The sequence below is a fragment of the Ictidomys tridecemlineatus genome, chromosome 15 (genome assembly GCF_052094955.1).
Source record: "Ictidomys tridecemlineatus isolate mIctTri1 chromosome 15, mIctTri1.hap1, whole genome shotgun sequence".
Taxonomy (NCBI): domain Eukaryota; kingdom Metazoa; phylum Chordata; class Mammalia; order Rodentia; family Sciuridae; genus Ictidomys; species Ictidomys tridecemlineatus.
The window spans coordinates 31321346-31343809 of NC_135491.1; the positions used below are offsets into that span (position 1 = coordinate 31321346).

The window sequence follows — 22464 nt, forward strand, 5'->3', positions numbered from 1 at the left end:
AACACAATAGTGCATTTGTACACAACTCTGCAGGCAGGGAAAGAAATTGCAACCACTCTGGTTTCTGTAGCTGACTTTGTCTTCTTGATGACATCTCAGCCTTATATAATAAAAAGCGGGGAGAAGAAAAGGATTTAAACAAACCATGTTTTTGGTATTTCAGTCTTCTCTGAATCAAATAATCTCTTTGGGTAACTCATTTGGGTATCTCTTTGTGGAAAGCAAATATTGGGAATGTCTTTCTGGATTCTGTATCTGTGTAAATTTGTATGACACCATTTAGATAACCATTGAAAATAGCTCATCATTAAGTTGGCAAGACCATGAAATTCAGATTGGATCCAATAAGAACAATATGTGTGTGTGTGTGTGTGTGTGTGTGTGTGTGTGTGTACATAAGGAGTTCAATTAGAAAGATTCCCTGAGATGAGTTTAAATGAATACAGTTTAGGAATATGGGCTCCATCTCATGTCAACCTCTATTGTTACACAAACAGAGTGACCAGGATAAAATAGAATTTTAAGAAAATTATTCTGGTAGATTTTACAGGATGGATAACAGAAAAAAATAAAAACTTCTCATCCAGGAATAAGTTAAGACAAGGCCAGGGCGGGGGGTGGTAGAAATGAAACCCAGGAGTATGGAACAGTGGCATTGGAGGTCACAGTGCGGGAAGGAACAGGGCCAGAACAGGACAGCACTGGTGTGAGAGATGGAGAGCCCTGTTGGTGTGTTTCTTCAACATACCACATTTCATGAGTTGATGGCTCGTGTAAGCGAAGATCTGCATTTTGTTTTGTTCTTCTGGGTGCCTACATATTTGTGATACAGATTGCAATGAAAACCATGAGAATGAGGCTGATGCTAAAACTACTCTATTGGCTGTTTCTCTTAAACTCACCGTACATGGAGGACAAAGATAACAAAGGACAGAGAGAAAAATCTGTTCCCCAACCCTAACTTCCATTTCTGAAATCACTAAATGACTTTACCCAATAAAAGAATAACTTTTATTTTAAGGAACTGTTTTAGATAATTTTAAAAAAGAGATATAGAGACCAGAATAGTCAATTCATATACCAGAGGATCACTTTGGAAGCATACACTTTGAAGATAATTACTTTACAGGGAACAGTGTGCCAAACCATGGAATAGCAAATGTGGCCATCTTCCTCATTAACCCCTCAAAAATATTTGTATTTTCTGAAATTATTTTAATCTTTTAAAAAGTGATCCAGCAGACCCCAGGACTACCATACTTTTTACTTAATTCTTAAGAGAAATAATCCATAAGTATGATTTAAAATATAAATATACATATAAATGTATAAAATTTAAATTCTAAGGCTCTCTTCTTCCCTCGCACTTTGCATTTCAAACACAGCTGTTATTAACCATTTCCCATTTACCTTTCCATAAAAAGGACATAAAACCACATTTATGTTTTTATTTTTAAGTTTACACAAATGCAATCCTAGGAATTATTCTATAATTTTAATATTTGGCTTCACTGTGCATTGAGGGAGTGTTTCTACTCTGATACTTCTTTTCAACCTCTTACATAAGCTTCCATATTCGTTTGTAAGAATACCCATAATATAAATTCTATGATATGGAATTTCTGGGGCCAAAGGAGATATTCATTTTTAAGTGTAGTATATATTGCCAGATTGTCTTTCAAAATGGCTTTACCAGCTGGTATTTTCACAAAAGTTGTGAATGTATTTATTTCCTTATACCCTTATTAATCTGATAAGTCAAACTTTATGTCATTGTCAATTTGATTTGTTTCTTTAATTGTAGAGTGTGATTAAATATCTTTTGGTCTAAAGAACAGTTCTGTGTATTTCTTTTTGAATAAACTTAAGAAAACTTAGAAACATACTATTGCAAAGCATTTTATTAAATGACTTCCCTAGTTTTACATTAAGAGTCATTCCTTAGGAAGTTTCCCACGGCTTGTGAAATTCCGAAAGAGTCAAGTCTCTGGTTCAGTGAGCTCCATCAAGAACTCACATTTCCAACAAACATGACCAGGGCCAAGGTTGTCTTATAAATACAACAAAATAGAACCAATGACATTTACATCACCCTCAACTTATGAAATGCAATAGTAGGTAGAATCACTTGAAAAGAAAGAAATTTAATATGTGGAGGGAGAGGTCTGATCAAAGAGAAATGATTGATGGCTTCACAGGGAGTTAATGTTAGGATGCTGTCAAGAGAAAAACGGAAAAAGAAACATGAAGAACAAGAATATATTTTACCTAAGCTTCCAGATGCTGCCAAGTGTCTTAGGTAGTTCTTTTAATATTCATAAGAAAAGAGGAGAATAACTAAATTGTAGTAGTGAGAAGGCACTCCAGCAGGTATAAGGAAACAGATGTGATGTATTCAGGTAATCTTACCTGTAATTAAAGGAATTCAATACATTAATATCTTCAAAGCAGACTGCACATTAGAATCACCTGGAGAGCTTTTCAAATCATTTCAGTGCATGGGTTGTACCACAGGACCCAAGCATTGACAATGTTTTAAAGTTCCCCCTGGAGATTCTAATGGGGAAACAAATTGGAGAATCTCTTTATTAAGAGTATCCTATAGGGTTTAGCTATATTCTCAAAGCCTTCCTAAGGTTGTTAGCTAATCTAAGGGCCCCTTTTCTAAAATCTCCCAGCTATGATTTCCTAAAACAATCCAGAAATCAGGATTTGGCAGGATATCTACCAGAAAGTTATAGTTAAAGAAGAGTCAGCCCCATCAGACCCACTGGAAAACAATGCAGGTGACATTCCTGTAGATTCCTGAAGGAATGAACAACAACAACAACAAAAAAAAAAAAGCAAATAAAATTGTCTTGCTCTACCAATGGGAATATCCTCTTGAAGTCAAGTTAGCAATTTGAGATCTTTAAAACTGTGCTTTTATCTGTTCACCCATAGATTCCATTTCTAGAAACCAAGAGTAGGCAGAATTAGGAGGCATGGATTAGGATTAGGATGTAGGCATGGATTAGGAGCACCATTGATGTTTTGCCTCTAACACAAAACTGGAGGGAGAGCTAACGAGCATTAATGAATTCAAGTTCAGCCACACATGGATAGTCATTTAAAACAACATGCTTAAAATACAATATAGCTAGCAGATTAATCACTTATTGACATGAAATGGCAGTATGAAAAATGTTCAGGATACTCTTCTAGTGAAAAAGCAAGTTGTACAATTGCATACATAACATGACCTCATTTCTTTATAAATTATATAACAGCACATTTATCAAGGGTCCTTCATCCAAGGGATAGTTCTAAACACTTTATGAATATTAACTCATTTATCCTTACAACTCCAGGGATGTTTATTATCGTTACATCATTTTAAAGATGAAACCACTGGGACACAGAGAGGTTACTAATGTGCCTGAGGTCACCCAGCCAGTAAGTGGCAGAGCTGGGTTTTCAAATCCTTATCCTGGCCCAAAACTTGTGCTCTTAACTGCTACACCATACCTGGAAGAATGCAAGGAAAGTTTTGTTTTCTGTTCTGTATTAATAAGTATCTATTTTTTTTTCTATAATGGCCATATGTGACTTACAGCTTTTAAAAGTTAGTATATTTTTAAAGGAATAGCAAATCCTTTCATGGTACTAAATAGAAATAAAATTTTAAAAAGGGAAGAAGCAGGAAATGAGCCTGGCATGTTGGCACGAATGATCCAGGCACAATGGCTCACACCTATAATTCCAGCTACTCAGGAGGCTGAAGTAGGAGGATTGCGAGTTCTAGGTCAGTCTAGGCGATTTAGCAAGACTCTGTCTCAAGATTAAAAACAACAACAAAAGGTATGGAAATGTAGCTCAGTGACAGAGGAACCCTGGGGGTTCAATCCCTAGTACCAAAAAAAAAAAAAAAGTAATAGAAAAGTTGGAATGTTGGAGAGCAGAACCTTGGTCTTAAGACTGCCTGGGGCCTGGTCTAGGGGTACTTTTTCTATCTGTTCAGATACACAATAAAAGATGCAAGTGTACAAAATGAGGACAATGGGGAAGTGCTGGGGAATGATATTGTGTTGTTATGCTATGTACATGTACAAATATATAACAACAAATCCTGCCATTATGTACAACTACAATGCACCAATAAAAGACGTGAAAAAGTGGGGCGGGGGTGGGGGCATTGACATCATCCAGAAGGTGAAATTGTGAGTTTCCTTGGAGTCAGGAAGAAACTGTGCAATTGTGAAATTTGCTGAGAAGGGCAAAGGCCCCAAAGAGGGCTATGGAAAATATACAAGAAGAGAGGTTAGTTAGCCTGGGAGGGAAGGAAGGAGACGCATGGCACACTTTTGCACAGTGCCCTGTCATATCTGTGAAATCTGATGAGCAGCTAGGGCGAGGCAAAGGCCAAGCATTCAAGTGTGGAGCAGCTGCCATATGGACAAAGAATGGAGTGTATCAGACATGAGTAAAATTCCAGATATGAGAAACTGGGAATTCTAGAAGCAAGACACCAAAGGTCTAGGTGTTCTGCACAGTTCAGTTATTCTCCTTCCAGGGTCATTGGTAGTACTGGAAAACAATACTCATGGCCCGAATGTTCTCCCTCCTGGCCCAGCAGCCAGATCTTCTGTCTTCCTGTGGTCACTAGTGTACAGCAGTCAGTGACACCAGGTTGAAATCCTCACACTTCAACCAAAGCTTCAATGGTAGAGCCGCTTAAGAAAGAAAGCAATTTTGGGCTGGGGTTGTGGCTCAGCGATAGAGCATTCGCCTAGCATGTGTGAGGCTCTGGGTTCGATTCTCAGCACCACATAAAAACAAATAAAATGAAGGTATTGTGTCCAATTACAACTAAAAAATAAATAAATATTTTAAAAATAAAGAAAGCCATTTATACTGAGTTAGGGGAAACATCTAGAATACATTGAAAGAAATACAGCTGTCTGTGTACCTTTCAGGAACACACAGTCATTCAAACAATCCTAACAGGTTCAAGCTATTGCCTAATAAAAATGCTTTGGCAAGATGCACATAATTTATACCTGATATGTAAATTTGTACTTCTAATGTACTTGAAGGTGCTAAAAAGCAGAAATCAAGACATATTCTATTCAGTATTTTTCGTACATCACTCCATTGTATTCCCATTTGTAGCTTCTATTTTAACAAAGAGCTTTCCTTTCTTCCTAGAGTCCCCATCCTTATTACTCATAGACAAGGTTAAATAAATAAGCTTTCACTCTACATTTTGCTTCCCTTAGCAGATGCACTCAGTATCTTCACAAGTTCACACTTAAAATTATAGCACAAGACCCACATTCGAGCCAAGAAATGAGTGTCTTTCACGATGGTCTCTAAGCAGAACTCAGAAATTAATGAGTTTAATAGCAGATTTTTTTTTTCCTCCTTTGGACACTTACCCCGTTCTGTCTTTAAATGTAACATATGATACCTGAGAAGCATATGGAAATTATGCACAGACATGCACCCAGAATGTAAAAACCTCATTGTAGAAATAGCTATCCCTACAGCTAGTACTCATATAACTTTTTCACCTCCTCATTATTGCAGTACATAATTCATTCCTCTGTAAGTTCAAATTGCATATTACAGCACATTAATGTTGGTCTTCCTTTATAGCAACCTATCATATGGTTAGCATTCTCATTTATAACCTAAATTACTTTTATTTCTCCAGCCATTTCACCTAACTACTTTGAATCAAACAGGAAAATGATCCCATGCCCCAAGTTGCTGAAGTAGGCAATTGCTCGGTGTGTATGAAGTACATTGCCCAACGTCCTGGCACACCTGCCCCTGAGCCTGGTGGCTCTTGTGGATCTATTAGGCCAACAGCATGCAGTGTAGAGGCTTCCTGCCTCATTTGAGTAGTCTCAGCAGTGGATACAAGTGAAGGCCAGTCCTTACTAGCATAAATATCCTACCAAAACATATTTCAAAAGGGACGAGAAATAAAGTTTGGAACACTTCAGCAGCTTCCCATTTACCCTGAGATAAGGATGAAAGTGTGTCCTTCCCAAGTCTGGCCCCTGCCTGTCTAGTGTTCTGGTCATGTACCCCTCAGCCTTGCTCACTGCCCAGCATCTCCAGTGGCTTCCTCTCAGTTCTTCAAATGAAGCATGATCCCTTTTGTCACAAGGGCCTGCTTCCTGAAGCTTTTCTCCCTCACCCATCCCCACCAGCCTTACCCAGTTAACTCCATCTCTTCTTTCAAAAATCTAATTTAGTCATCAGTTCCTCCAAGAAGCTCTGTCCTGGCCTACTTCACCAAACCATTTGCTGTAATGCATAGTCATGGGCAGGATTATTTATTAAAATGTTTTTGCTCTATACATCTCTCTCAACATTGCAGACTTGTAGCAAGACCTTCATGTTCTTCCTTGTCTTACCAAGTTTTGCAGAGCAGAAAGCAAAAGCAGCCTGTCTTTGTAAGCAGCTTAAGCCCTTCTAGGAGATATGTTAGGAATCAAAGAGGGTATGGAGAAAGCAATGAAGAGCAAGAGACAGAGAACCCTATAAGCCATGGAGAACTTCTCTGCTCATAGACAGCCCTCTGAAGAGATGATTAGACCTCCCAAGAGAGGCATGAGGTATGAAGTATGAGGTTTCCAGAGAATATCCTTATGAGACCAATAGCAGCACGTCTATGGCCATTAAGGATGCTTCTGTATTAAACAAAAATGTCGAGGTCAGAGAAGACCATGAGCACCTGAAGCCTAGAGGCCTTCACTGCACTATCCAGGTACCAGAGCAGACTGTCTGGAGCAACCAGGAGGCAGCCCCAAGTAGATGGAAGTGGAACTTCCCATCTACCCAAACAGGGTGGAATAAGATGATTTGAAATAAAATAATGGGATACTTTTTGCTCATCTGTGTTCAGGGATTGCTGCTACAACTTATTGTATCTTCTTTCTGCTCAGACTTCTCACTTATTTTCTCTTTTCCCGTGAAGGACTCATTTCATGGATGGCTTTCTCCTCCTCTCCTCTCTTGGCTCCATGAGGCCAGGTCTGGGGTGCTCACCCTCCTATCCCCAGGGTCTACAGTGCCTGATACCTCACCTTCTTACTCATCACATATAGCAAAATGCACAGATCCTAAGTGTGTATTTTCCATGACTTTTGGTAAATGTGATAATCGTTTAAGCAACACCTCATTCAAAGTGTAGAGAAATGCCTTGGCCTAGAAAGTTCCCTTTTATCCATATCCAGTTTCACTCCTCTTCCCCTGAGAGGCAGATACTATTCTGATTTCTAGCCTCATAAATTAGTTCCACCTGTCCTTTAATGCCATATCCATGGAATAATAGAGCATGAAATATGATTGATTTATCATAATGTTTTTGATATTTACCCATATTGTTGTCTGAATGAATAATTTGTTCTTGTTTTTGCTGCAAACTGTTGTACTGCAAGAATTTATCTCAGTTTGTCCATTCTCTTGATGAACATTCAAGTTGTTTTGGATTTTTTACTGCCATGAATAAAACTGAAATGAAAATTCTTATGCAAGTCATTTTTAGAAATATGCTTCAATTTCTTTTGGGTAAATAGACAGAAGTTGAATTGCTGTATCATAAAGGTCAGTGTGTGTTTAACTTCATAAGAAACTTTCAGTTTACCAAAGTGGTTACATAATGTTGTACTTCTACCAATAACATATGAGCAGCTCAGTTGCTCTGCATTCTCTAAGACTGGGCATTTTTAAATTTTGTAGATTTTTAGTGTATGCTTTTGGTATAAATTTGCTATCAGAATTATATTGAGAATCTATTTGTGCTCTTACTGATGTTTAGTATATACTCTTTTGAGAATTATCTAAATTTTTGTCCCTTATGTATTGGATTATTTCTCATTTTGCTATTTAATTGTAGGAGTACTTCACATATTCTGTATATAAGTGATTATTAATGTAAATGAGGTACTTTGCAAAAAACATGGTGAACTAAAAGTCCAAAATGTCTGAATTGAGATAACTGTACAGGCTGTATCCAAAAGGAATGGAAAATCCTATGGAAACTTTGCTAGTTTATGCTATCATAGCTCTTCTAATAAAATTAAATGAGTGCTACCCTTGAACAATAAATTCCACTTATGAAAATAAAACACACAATAAATGAGAAATAAAACATGGTGAATCTTTTCTCCATTCTGTGATTTATCTTTTTATTTCTATAATGGGGACAATTGATGGCAGAGATTTTAAATGTGGATGAAGTCAGGTTTATTCTTTTTTCTTTTATGATTCTACATTTTGAATTCTGTCCAAAAAAAAATTCCTCTTCCCATCCAGGTCACAAAAATATTTACCCCTCCCCTTTTTTTTAATCTAAGAGTTTTGTAGTTTCAACAGTTAGAGTTGATCTGCAATCTATTTCTAGTTAATTTTTGTGTTTGGTGAAGTCTGAGTTGAAGTTTATTTTTTTAACCTATGCAGATATCCAGTTATCCAAAATCATTTGCTGAAAAAAATTCTCTTATTCCCATCAAATTGAATTGGTATTTTCTTCAAAAAACAATTGGCAATATGTGTATGAATCTTTGCTTGACTTTCTTTCTTGTTCCATTGATCTATATGTCTATCTTTACATCAATTAGGGCTACCGTCTAGATTACTGTGGCTTCATGGTAAGTCATAAAATCAAGTAGAGTAAGGCCTCTTTTTTTGTTCTTTTTTAATATTATTTTGGCAATTTTGAGTCTTTTACATTTGTGTGTAAATTTTAGTAGCACAATCTGATGGGATTGTGATTAGAATTACATTATATCTATCCTTTCATTTGGTGACATTTGACATCTTTATAAAATTGAGTTAATCTAAACATGAGCATGATAAAATTCCATTTATTTGGATCCATTGTTTCCTCAACAATAGTGAATAGATTTCAGCATAGAGAGCTTTGACACTGTTTATTAAATTCCTTTCTATGTATTTTTTGGCTTTCATGCTATTATGAATGGTATTTTTAATTTTTCATTTCCAATTGTTGCTAATAAGTAACTGTACAATTGATTTTTGTACATTAAATTTTTATACTGAGAGCTTGCTGAATTCACAAATTAGATTGAGTCATTGTTTTAGACTCGTTTAAATACACAATCATGTCATCGTGAGTAGCATTGCTTGGTCATTCTTCAATGCTTTATTGCATTGAACTCCAGCACAATGTTATAGACAAACGGTTTCAAGTAGAAATGTGTGTCTCCCATCAATCTTAGGATGAATGTTTTTCATATTTCACAATTTAAAATGATGGCATCTTTTGCAGAGATCCCCGTAGAAGATTGAGGAAATTCCTTTGTATTTCTAATTTATTCCAAGGTTCTTCCTTCTTTTTTATAATCCTAAGTGTGTGTTGAATTTCATCAATTGCTTTCTCTGTACCTCCTGAGATCAGCATGCGATTTTCTCTTTTCTGTCAATGTGGTGAATGACATTGGTCTTTGAATGTGAAAGCAACCTTTATATTCCTGGAATTAAACCCACTTGGTCATGATGTACTATGCTCTTTATTTGTTGCCATATTAATTGCTAATATTACCTTAAGGATTTTCAAGTCTCTTTACTGAAGAATTATGATCTGCAATTTTCCTTTCTCATAATGCCCTTGTCAGGTTTTGGTGTGTTGCTTCATATAGTTAGAAAGCCTTTCCTTCTTTCTCTTTAAAATAAGCTTGTGTAAGTAGAATTATTCCACCTTAAACATGTAATAGAATTCACCAGTGAGGTTGTTGGAGACAAGAGTTTTCTGTGAAAGGGCTTTTAATTATGACTTCAATTTTAAAGGAATAGTTAAAGTTATTTAGGTCATTTATTTCTCTTAATCAGTTTTGGTAAGTTATAGTTCTTAAGAGAGTTGTCTATTACATCTGTGTTGTAGAATTTGGTAGCATAAGGATCTGTGGATTCAATGCTTTATTTCTTTCTTAATGCGGTTTTGTGGGTTTTTTTATCTTTCTTGATCAGATGTGTTAGGAGTTAGCCAATTTTGTTAATATCCATTAATCATAAGTAATCAACTTTTAGATAGTTGTTGATATGAAATGATTTTTTTTCCATTCTCACTTTGCTCTGTATTTCCTTTTCCTTATTTTGCCCTATTTTCCCTAGTTTATTAAGGTAGAAGTTTACATCACTTATTTTCTATCTTTCACTTTTCCAAAAGAAGCATTTAAAGATACAACTTAAGCTGCACCCTACAAATTTTGATAATTATGTTTTCCTTGTCAGTTAAAAATAATTGGTGGGGAGGGTACTGGGAATTGAACCCAGGGGAACTTTACCCCCGATCTGCATCACCACACCTTTTAATTTTTTTTTCTTTTTTTTATTTTGAGGCAGGTCTCAGTAAGTTGCTGAGACTGGTCTCAAACTTGCAATCCTACTGCCTCAGCCTCCCAAATTTGGAGGTGAGATTACAGGCACACAGTCTGTGCCTGTATAACAGGCCACAATATGATCTATCTTGGTTTATCTTTTGCGTGTTCTTGATAAGATTGTGTTCAGAGTCCATCAATTATAAGAATTTTTTAAGTGCCTATTGGGTCATGTTGGTTGATACTGTCATTCACATCATCTCTACCCTTTCTGACTAGTGTACTTTTCTATCCATTAGTGGAAAAGGAATGTCTAGGTATCCAAATCCAATTGTGGAATTGTCTGTTTCTCCCTTTCATTCTGTTAATTTTTCTGATGTGTAGTTTGATGCACCATTATTAGATGCCTATACATTTAAGATTCTTATGTCTTCTTTATAAATTGGCCTTATTATTATGAAATGTCTCTCTTATGTCTGGCTACATTTTCCATTTCGAAGTCTACTTTACCTAATATTAACATACATACATATGTGTGTGTGTGTGTGTGTGTGTGTGTGTGTGTCATGGAGTAGCCAAAGGTCTACAAACCAGGGATGGGAGACACAACATCAGGAAGCTGCTTTTATAAGACCCAGGGAGTGAAGGCCATAAAGCCAGAAGCTCAGATGTCTGAGGACAGCAGAAGATAAAAATCCTAGCTCAAGAATAGAAAGAAAATTCATCCTTCCTCTTCCTTTTTATTCTATTTGGGCCCTCAACAAATTGGATGACACCTTCCCAAGCTAGTGAGAGGGAATCTTTACTCAGTCAACTAATTCAAGTGATGATCTCTCCCTGAAACACCCTTACAGAAACACCCCAAAATAACGCCTTACCAGCTATCTGAGGGTCTCTTTGTCCAAGTAACCTTACATATAAAATTCACCATCACAGAATGTGTTTGTGTGTATGTGTGCACATATACCCACGTTTTCTACATTTGCCCAAGGGAATCACAATTCATATTTATTAAAGACGTAAGTAAGGTGGGAAAACATGTACCCATTCACAATCCACAATCCAGGTACCAGAGCAGACTGTCTAGAGCAACCTTCACCAAGCAGCATGCCAGTGGAAGGGAAAGTCTTTAGATTCACGTTGACATGACGATAGTAAAGAATCCTTGTCTCGACTCTAATTCAATCACTTCTTGGTCTAGTTGCAGTTTACTCCTTCCTTAATTCATTTATCTTTCCATCTAATGAACATACATTTCCTTCTTCATACATACATTTTTAAAACTCTACAGAATCCTAGGCCCTATCCAAGACCTACTGAATCAAGATCTTCAGAAAGCTTCCAATATACAAAGTGGAAAACCAATAAATTAATGAATGTCCTCTAAATTCTGGGCCCTGACTATCAAAAACCAACCCTTCAATGCCTCCCACCTACACGCCACAGAGTGAGTTCCCTTCAATGAATAACATACACAAGTTTGTTCTCTCAACTCCTGATTGTGTGGAAGACCAGAAATGGGGAGGAAAATCAGAAACTAAAGAGAATCATTAGATTTCAATAATTTTTTTGTTTGTTTGTTTTTCTTTTCTTTCTGGAGACTGCTCCCCTTAAGGGACATCAAAATTCAAAATAACTCTCGTCGGAAAAAACAGAAGGGTTTAAGGATTGCCATGGAAGAACTTCACAGAAGCAAAATAACATAATGAAAAACAACCGAAAAAGAGTGAAAGAAAAGGCCTCATCAATAATGCACTAGGACAGATTTCTTTAAAAATCTCTTTTCTGTTTGCCCTGTGTATACAGCACAGTATAACTTGTGCATTCTTGTAATGCTTGACTTATTTAGCATGGGCCCCCTCTCCTCAGTATGTGCTTTGTTTGGTCCATCATAACCAGCTAGCAGAAGCTAGTTGATACTGCTTCACAGCATATCCCACAGAGCCATGGGGCAGATCTACAACTACAATCACACTCTTTGGTGCAGAGAATTCCTTCCTCTTTCCATGGGGCAAAGCATACTTCAGGGTTTAGCATTCACCTGGAAAGCTTGGTTTGATCACCTCTCTCAGAGGCCCTGTAGGGAGAATGCAAGCCTGCTGCCATGTTGAGGAAACCCCAAACACCTTCCCACTCATTTCTGTCCCCCTGAAAGCCATACAATTTAAGAAAAGGAAAGAAAAACAGAAAACTGCATCAAGGAGTGGTTCATGGAATGAATAAGTGGTATGTGAAACCATTTTAGAGAAATATATTAGTGCCCCTAATGATAGCTTAGACACTTGTTTCTCTCCAAATTACTAGTATTATGTGTGCAGTGCAGAGAGTGTTCATAATATGTAATTTTACCCTGCTTTTGTTTTTATTCCATTCTTTGGGTTGACAAGAATTATGTGATTAGATATGCATGGCCTCCTGAAAAATCAGGTAGTGCTGTAGTTCATGAAAACAGGCGCCAGGTAAGTGTGAGCTGTTTAAAAGTGCCAGGTTGCCAGAATTCAAAATGGTGCCCAACAACTTCCTTCCCCTCTACAGGACTGAATGACAGTCATAGGAAACGAAGTCATCATACACAGGGGAGAGGGCAGATTGCCTGGAACTGGATGTGCCTTGTAAGATGTGCTCATTGGTTTGCAGAAAGAGAGGCCTTCTGAAAACAGAAAAACAAATGACTCCCAAGCCAGAGGCTTCAAATCGGAGGCCTACAGGTTAGATAGGACCTAATCACAGCTTCTAAAGTCCCGTGTGCACCTATGCATGGATTAGAAAAAGAAACCCCTTCCTCTGGGAACACCTGCTCTAGAACCCTCAGCTAGAACACAACTTACCCAATTCTACAGTGGTCTGATTGACACCCACTCCAGTTTTGTCTGTTAGTTTTGGGGTGTGTGTGTGTGTGTGTGTGTGTGTGTGTGTGTGTGTGTTTAGTCAGAATACTTCCCAAAAATAAAAATTAAAAATAAAACCAGATTTACATTTTTTTCCCCTTAAAAAAATGGAATTGTAGAACTCTGAACTCACATTCTCCCAAGGCAGCTGCCCAGTTCTGTTGGCCACAGTCTTCTCTACACACCCACTCCTTCCCCTGGCTCACTTCCCTCACTGATTAACCAGTTGTGAACTAAGCGCAACCACCTTCAAGGACTTCAAAGCCTTGCTCTATTCATTTGTTCAAGATCAGGTTTCCATCTTGTTTGCCTACAACAGTAAAAGGAGATTAAATGGGGCTGACATTACTGTTAACCTAGAAGTTTAAATGGCAGGATCTGGAACAAGATAATCCTGAGTTTTAAGATCTCTTCTGCTACTTTCTGCCTAAATGACCTCCACCTAAAATCTGGTTCCCACTCTCTTCTCCCTTCCCTTGAAAGTTCGATCTGAACAGCACCTCTTTCAAGAAGCACTCTCAAATGGCCTCAGGTCAACCCAGACTTTAACAGCAACAGTTCACACTCTGACACGGAGCCTACATGCCCACCTGGTGAAGCCGAATATCACCTGCCTACTTGACATGGGCCATGTGATCGAGACAGGCTTTTGGGAATCCATGCACTCAGCTGAAATGGAATGCAAACCACTGCATACATGTGACTTTCTACACTGGGGAGAAAGAAAATTAATGGTGTTCACCAGATTTCCAAATGAATTTGTGAATACAGGTAACTTTAAGAACCACTATTTGTAGCATTTATTTACATTAATAATTTTCCTCATAAAGCATGCTAGTTTATTTTTTACATATTTTATAATTCTTAATTGTTTATTTGTCCATCAGGCAAGATTATAGTCATCCTTTCAGCAACAAACATCTATAAAATCTCAGGAGCTTAAAACAATGTTTAATTCTCACATAAAATCCACTGTGGGACTAGAAGATTCTCCCAGGCTGCTGTCTTCCATGTGAAGAGCCAGTTAATTTTATAGTAACTTGTGCTTCTATAATTGTCAGAGGAAGAGGGGGCTGAAGAATTCTATAGCAAGCAATCAATTGCTTCTTCCTAGAAGCAACGCATGTCACCCTCTCTTGATTTCATGGGCTCTTATCTAACCTGGTGAAGGCAAGGAAATGCAAACCTCCCGTGTGCTCTAAAGAAGAGAACTGCAAATAGCAATGGACGGCACTCCCATTGGCCAAAACACACCTGCTTCCCTGTTTAGTTTATTTGCTCTTTAAAAGAATATAGTGTTGATATCAGTAACTAGGAAAAATGTTGTTTTGATTAGAAACTGTCAGGCTAAAGACAAAAAGAACTATATATAACTATTACCTTCTAGTTGGTAGTATTTTTCTCTGTATACTTGAGATTAAACAAATTAGTAAATAAATGGTAAATAAGGGGGCCCAGCTTTCTCACTGTCAGAAAGTTTACAAATAAATAAGGAGGTGGGGAGCTAGAATTAAAACTAATGATACTGAATTAACATCACAGACATTAGTAGAAACTCATGAAAATATAATTTGTAGCCTGGCAAATACAGATATAATTATAGCTATGTGTGTGTATATTGGTTAGTATGCTTAGACATGGTTCCCAATTCTATGCCCTATGCAGGGATATACCAGTTAAGAATGAGCACACCCAGTGTCCGGGTCTTGGTTTCTAACTGCCATTGTTCCTTAGAAAGATATAGGGCTCTTAGAGAAATGGTTGATTCTAGGGAATGGGGCACAGAAAGTACGAGATGAGTTTGATCGTCCTGTGCCAGAAAGCAAGAAAGTGAGTAAAACTCAAAAAGGCTGACAGCACATCAAAGCCACCCAAGAAATAACCCAGGAGGGCTCTCAGTGGCCAAGTAGAACAACTTGAGCAATACAGTAGTGGCAGACTAGTAGACGTGATTAAACCCAAAAATATAAAATAAATATACATGAGTCCATACAGATAGAAACACTTGATAAATAAATAAAGAAAAGGAAAAATCATCTTTACTGAAGATTTCCAAATTAGATATGTCAGTACTCCCCCTGCAGGATATGAAGCATAAGCCCCCCTCTTTAAGTACAGGCGGGACTTAGTGACTGACTTACATACACTAGAAAAAGAATAAATAGAGCAAAACAGTGGAGAAGCATAGCAGACACTTTTAAACAAGTGGTCAAAATTAATATCACCAGTGGTAAATTGTGCTGGTGTTACATACCAATACCATACAATATGATATGATATATGACATAAAATATGATATGATATATGACATAAAATATGATATGGTATTTATAATAAGTTATAATGCATAAGAATAGAATTAAGTTTGAGTCCCAGTCCTGACATTTTATCATCTGCAAGACAGAAGAAATACTAGATCTCTTCTCATAGGATCACTGTGAGTAAATGTGAAAAGTGAACAACTTACAATAAAGCCTGGTGCAAAGTAAGTGCTCAATATGTACTGGAGAGTATGTATTGCTTAACAATAGGGATATGTTCTAAGAAATTCACCTTCAGGCAATTTCACTGTTACACAAACATCATAGAGTGTGCTTATACAAACCTGGAAGGGATAGGCCAAGCACTTGAAGTGGCCTCTTGATGCAATGTACAGATGCAATAAACACAAGATCTATGAGGCTGCTGGTGGCATAACAGGGCATACTACTTTACAGTGTGGTTTGGTTTGGTTTTGATGTTTTTTGTTTTGTTTTGTTTAACCACTTTGACTTTCCTTATCAGCAAAGTGGGTACAATCTCAATGATGTATATCTCAATATTATATATACATACATATATTTAATACATCACCAAATATCTCAATCATAGCTCAAAATCCACTCTTAAGGAATTGCCAGCACATAGAGAGTACTCAATAAATTTTTGTCATTATTATACAAGACAATAAAAAAGAGAACTCTAGCTGCTTTGAATTTCCTTTGATAAGAAGTGCATGCAAAACTTATCTTCTCCCATCATAGCTGGGAATTTTCTGGGTGTTCTTATCAGCCCCAGAGGTGCAGGGAGAGAAAGCCTCCTTCCTCCTCAGCCCTGCTGTTTGGGAAGGCTGGGGGCTGAGGCCTAATGTCCTACCCTTGGCATCTGGGTTCACTACCTCTCAGAAACAGCTGCTCTCTCATCCCCTGCCACTCACAGGCCAGAAGGGTTAGAGGAGGTGGATCTGAGCAGATGACCCCTGGGACCCAAAGGTCAAACACAGGCTGGGAAAGGGAGGGACCCAAGGAGCAGCAGCTGCTGCTTACTGGTTCAGGTCCTCCAGGGATTACTTGTTTAAGTTTCAATGAAATGATTTTAATTTAGTGGATCTATATTTTATGTTTAGTTGGGTTTTTTTAAAAAAAAAAAAAAAGATTTTCAATCTGCAGTTTATTTCAGGAAAGCCCAGACTTCCCTTGAGGTTGCTGATAGTAATTTAAGCACTCAATTATTTGGTCTGATAGGAGAACAGTTGTCAGGGGTAGCAGACCCAACCAGAGCACCTCAACGTTAACCACCAACACACTTCCTTCTGTTTTGGTTAGCATTTAATTCTTTAAAATAAATGGGCTAATTACAGGATTTGAAAATCTGAATCTACTAAAGAATCATCTCCTACTTACCCCGATCTCCTAATTCATCAGTTTCCAGGTTTGCCTTTGGGATCCTTCCAAAGACTTTTACACCCAACCAGGCTAATATTTGAATATACATACTTGTTTGTTTTCTGTTGCTCTTTTTAACAGGAAATATTTCTCAGATCATCTTGATAGCTGCTATTTTTTACTTCCCTATGCTCAAATAAAACGTTAATTTAATGACATTCTGAATGAACTAGTGTTTTACAAATTACATCTACATTCGTTTTAAGAAATTGCACTTGAAGGTATTTAAGAATACCTCTCCTGTGTGGTGTCATGCATCAGTGCTGTATTAGCACTGTTTTTAGATCTTCTAACTGTCCCCAAAATGCTCCAAATTCACTGGGTGTCTATGTAAAAGCATACACCACTTTCCAGAAAGTTATATCGAAGGGGAAGGAAAATGGATGGGACTCAGGACTCAGTGGTCAAAGGGGGTCATTTGCAGAATACCTATTGTGCCAGGGCAGACTATTAGGCAGCACTCACTGTCTAAGGCCTGATCAGTCAATGCCCATGCCACACATTTACTGGGTATTTTTTGGGGGGAGGGGGTACCAGGGATTGAACTTGGGGCACTTGACCACTGAGCCACATCCCCAGCCCCATTTTGTATTTTATTTAGAGACAGGGCCTCACTGAGTTGCTTAGTGCCTCATTTTTGCTGAGGCTGGCTTTGAACTCGTGATCCTCCTGCCTCAGCCTCTGGGAACTCTGGGACTACAGGTATGCACCACCATGCCCTGCTTTATTGAATATTTTGAATACTGTCCCTGGTTACTAGCTTTATCTTTTCTGTTCAAGTAGTTTTAGCAATAAAATTGATGTATGCATTTCTTTTGAAATTAAAAGGCTATATGCATAAGAAAAGATTATATGTGCAAAGCATATATATTTTATCCACCAAAAAAAAATAGAGCTTAAGGCATATGGATATGGCTTCATTATCCAGAGACTGCTATCCACTTATTCATTCCCCAATCCATAATTTCCCAAAGGCTAAGAAAGGCTTCCTAAGTATTTCCAAGTGAACTCCAGTTGCCTCCCGAAATTCTACCTTCAGCCTGAGAAGAACCTCTCAGTGTGCCAAGGTATACTAACTTTCTACTGTTCAAATTCAACTCAGCCTGAGTCTCTTGAACACTGAGAAATAGGGAAGGAGGGTTCCTCTAAGGTCATTCTCAATAAACAGGCTGCAAATGCAGGGATTGTTCATCAAAAGTCATTTCTGAGAGCTCACAAGAGTCAGCCATAAAAGGCCAGATAGTAAATATTTTAAGTTTTGTGGGGCCAGATGGTTTCTGTGGAAATCCTACAACTCAGCCATTGGAGCACAATACCAATAATACGGAAATGAATGGGTGTGGCTGTGTTCCAATAAAAATCTTTACAAGAACAGGCTGCAGGCGGGCCACAGTTTACAAATCCCTGAGGCTGACAACCAATACTGCCAATATCTTGTCTCTCTAACTCATCACTGGAATGAGTTATTAAAAACCCAAAGCCGGGTGGAGATTCTGAATCCTCAACAGCACCTCATACTTTAAGAGATCTGTCATGTGTAAAAGGATCCGACATTGCCCAGGGACTCCAGAGACCAAGGGCCCTCTCAGAACATATGATGTTCAGCTTCTCATGTTTCTAGAAATCCAGCGATGTGCACAAATTCATCCCAGACCCCCAACTGAGGAATTTAGCACCATGGGAGCGGGATGGAGAAGGGAAGTTTCAATTTTGGTTCTCAAACCTTTATTTCCCTTTATTTCCCTCTTGAACACTTGTCTCCTTAATTTAAGTAGAAGTATAGAGAACTGAAATGTAGAAGCCAGTCACAAATCCTACCTGGGTTAGGCAGACTTTCCCTGATAAGACCCTATCTATTGTAAAGCTCCTACATCACACAAGAGATCTATCTTTATCTTAAGTAATAAGCATTATGCCAGTCAATCTTCCCATGGCAGGTTGACACATCATTAAACCAAGGCATAAGGATTAAAAAAAAAAAAAAAAGGCCCCATCAAACCATCACATCCCCCAGATCTTCTGTATGCAACAAAACAATAAAGCCAACTTTAAAAATCGCAGGATGTCCTGCATGCAGCCTGACCAGGTAGAGTTTTTTCAGGTTTTCTCCAAAGTTACCACACCAATTGGAATGCCAATTTCAAAGATGATATTGAGGGAGGAATTCAAGGAACAGAAAAAAAAAAAGAAGAAGAAAGCATAACAGAAACAATCCTTCTCAAATCCTTTTATAAATTGCTGTTGTTTTTATTTCTTTCTTTTTCCCAGGAAGAGATTAGGGGAGGTGGAGGACGATCTAAAAATTGTGATTAGCGTGTTATTTTTTTTTTCCTTCTTGCTCCCAATTAAAGAAGGGTTTCTTCTTTCACTAGAGATGCACAGTTATTAAATCATGATGTCTTTCTTTAAAAAACCAATTTAGAGCAGAGGGCTCTGTACTCCTGCCACTTCTGTAAGGTTGCTTATAATTGCTCCATGCAATGCTTTGACTAATTAAATCACACAAGAGATTGTTTCTTAGTAACACACCTGGTCCACGCTTTGTTGTTGGCTCTCATTAAAGCGCCCGTGTCTCATGCTGCCTTGTAGCATGAAAGGATATTAATCAGGTAAATGGCCATTAAAAGTCATATCAATGTTTGCTGTGCGGTGATTGTTTTCTTAAATCTCGAACAAAGAAGGTTTCTTTGAAATTTCAGGGCTGGCCTCTGACCACAGGAGAGAATGGCCACATTGAAATGCTTTGTTTTTCAATCTGACCATGAAGTAGGAAAAAAAGAACAAAACAGAAGGTGTGGCAAGAAGTAAGATTATATTCTCTTTGTTCCTCTGAGCTATTTGGGGCAAAGAGGGACAAGTTGAAAAAACTAAAATCAGTATACAGCCAGTGGGGGACAACTAATAGGAAATGTTCTCCAATGCCCCCCACCCCATCCCTGGGAGAGGAAAGCTCCAATTTGGAGGCAATGGTACTAATTAGGTCGCAATTCAGAGCTCCAGTGAGAACAAAAATGCCCAGGGAACCAAATGTTACTTTACATGTTAAAGTTAAAAAGGGAAAATGTTGTTAAATGCTGCCTTCTGTCAACAAAACACCCCTTATGGTTTCAATGATCAGGCACTGTATATGTGCTACTGTGTCTGGAACAGTGGTGGCACCAGTTGACATCCGAGTTGCTGTGCTCCTCACCCCCAGGAACAGTCCCTCCAAATCAATACATATTTATACAGCCAAGCCCAAGTCCAGAAGAGTAAACATTCCTTTCAGGAGGTTAAGAGTGACTACAAACATACACACCTGAAAAAGGTAATTGCCAATGGCATCCACTATCACCCAGGATCCCGCAGGCTTTTCTTCTTTCCTACCATATAGGACTATTTGTTCCTGGTTGAGGAAGTGGCCTTCTTGAGGCTAGGAGAGACTTGGAATCCCACATCTGCAACTTCATGGCCATGAGACTGTGAGAATTGACTTAAAATCACCCTGGTTTTCTCAGGCACAAAATGCACAAAATAACAATAATAACCTCCTATGACTGTCATGAGAATAAAATGAATATATTAAGAATCTGAGACACATATTTACACATATCGTGGCTGGCACATAGAAAGTTCTCCACACATATTAGCTACAACACTCTTGAGAGCCTCCAGAGGCTTGCACAGTATATGCTTTTATTAAAAATGGAGATCAGGAAACAAATACTCTTCTGTGGGTTATTCTTTGTGACACTGGACCATGAGAGCAATACAAGTTTGAATTGGTTCACTGAGTCCACAAGAAACTAATCAAATGGCCTGTTGTGAGGCACTCCTACAACTTTGCCAGCATTCCCAGCATCAAGCATACCCAGGAGGATCCCACCTGGGCTGCCTTCAAGATGGTTCTTCATGCTGTTCCCTACCCAAGAAGATAGACAAGATACAGAGGCTAAAATTTTCAAAAAAGAAAGAGAGGGAGGGAAAGAGAGAGAGAAGGAAGGAAGGAAGAGGAGAGAGAAAGGGATAAAGTGAAAGAAGAAAGGAAGGAAGTGAAGAGAGGGAAGGGAAGAGGAGGGAAGGGAAGGGGAGGAGAGGGAAGAAAGATTCTTCAGAGCATAATGGCATATATTTGGGAAAAGCCCAACATCACAATGGGTCTCTGCTTGCCATAGTAAACTATGGTCTCATTCAAAGGGGTTGAGGCAAGAGGAAATTTTTAAAGGAAAAAACGAGGACTACATTAGATGTTTGGAAATAATCGTCTCTGGCCACAGAGATTAATAACAAGGTGACATTAGTCCCAGGTTGAACTGTACTTGCTGAGCTAATGTCTCGCAAAAGTACTTTTTTTGCACAAAGTTGCAAGTCCTTTATGTAAGGCCGGGATTGTGGCACTCTATTTGAATAGTTACTATCTGGCAATCATGCCTAAGCCTTTCTTTATCACCTCCTGGCTTTATTTATTTATTTGTGTTGTTGTTAGGGCTGACTCAAGAAACTCTATTTTTATTTTGGCAACCTTCACAGTCCTTACACAGATCCAAGCCTGCGCCCCACTCTGGCTGAGCGTCTGCGGGCCTTCCCTGACAGGGCCTTCCAATGGATTCCACTTCTGGGCGGCATCTCCCTTCAGGACACCCATGGCTGCGAGCACAGGGGATTTCTTTACATTTCTCAAAGGACAGGAGGAGCCAGTCGGGCAGAATGCTAAACTGTAAGTGACAGAAAGGTGGCCGCAACTATTAGCTCAGGCAAGAGAGGAGGCCCGGGGCTTCGGTAAAGAGGAAGACCAAGTGTGGCTATTACCTGGAACCACCATGTCTCCAGGGCCGGGGCATCTCCTGGGGCCTTCTTATCTCCAGCGCGTCCTGGTGGCCCAAGGTTGGCTCTGCCCCCACCAGACAGGATGATGGACAGTGCGCAAAAGCGCCTGGGCTGCGCTCAATGAAAACTTGTCTCTCATTGGCTGGGATCCAGTCACGTGCCTGCGCCTAAACCAATCACTCTGGGTGAGGGCAGTTCGTTTTCTAATTAGCTGAGCTGGGTTCCCAGAGTACTTCAGGGCAATGGGTGGAGCCAGAGCTCCCCGACTTTGATGGCAGAGTTGAACCGCAGAAGGTTGGTTAGACCAGGAAACCTGAGGTACTGCCGCTGTAGGTAGCGCAGACGGTGCCGGCCCGGACCAATGGCAGACGTTCACTAGAGCAAAGAAAAAAATTGGGGGAAAGCAAGGAACCAGAGTTCTCGCTTAAGTAGTTTATCCCTTGGTTTCCTATCCTGTCTAAAGAGGGCTGCTGACCCCTGGGCTAACATGGACCCCTCTGCGAGTCCCTACAGCTTCAGAAACCGACCTAAATCTCAAATCTTCTCATGCTGACTGCACATTAAAATCATCTGAGGACTTTTTCAAACATCTTTATGCCCAAACTCCACCTCAAGAGATTGATTTAATTGTTGGAGTGGGTACAGGAAGGCAACTAGGTCTGGTTATTTTATTTTATTTTTTTAAAGACAGAGAATTTTTCAATATTTATTTTTTAGTTTTCAGTGGACACA

The 22464-nt window shown here is 38.7% G+C and overlaps 1 long non-coding RNA gene across 2 annotated transcripts in view; it reads right to left on the reverse strand.

Moving 5' to 3' along the window:
* The window catches only part of LOC144370857 (uncharacterized), an 89028-nt gene that overhangs the window by 56887 nt on the left and 9677 nt on the right, over nucleotides 1-22464 (reverse strand). The window contains exon 3 of one of the 2 annotated variants that reach the window (XR_013430880.1): nucleotides 21715-22107. The exons of the other annotated variant lie outside the window; for it this stretch is intronic. This is a non-coding gene — a long non-coding RNA (uncharacterized LOC144370857). The remainder of the gene's footprint in view (nucleotides 1-21714; nucleotides 22108-22464) is intronic. 2 annotated transcript variants of the gene reach the window in all.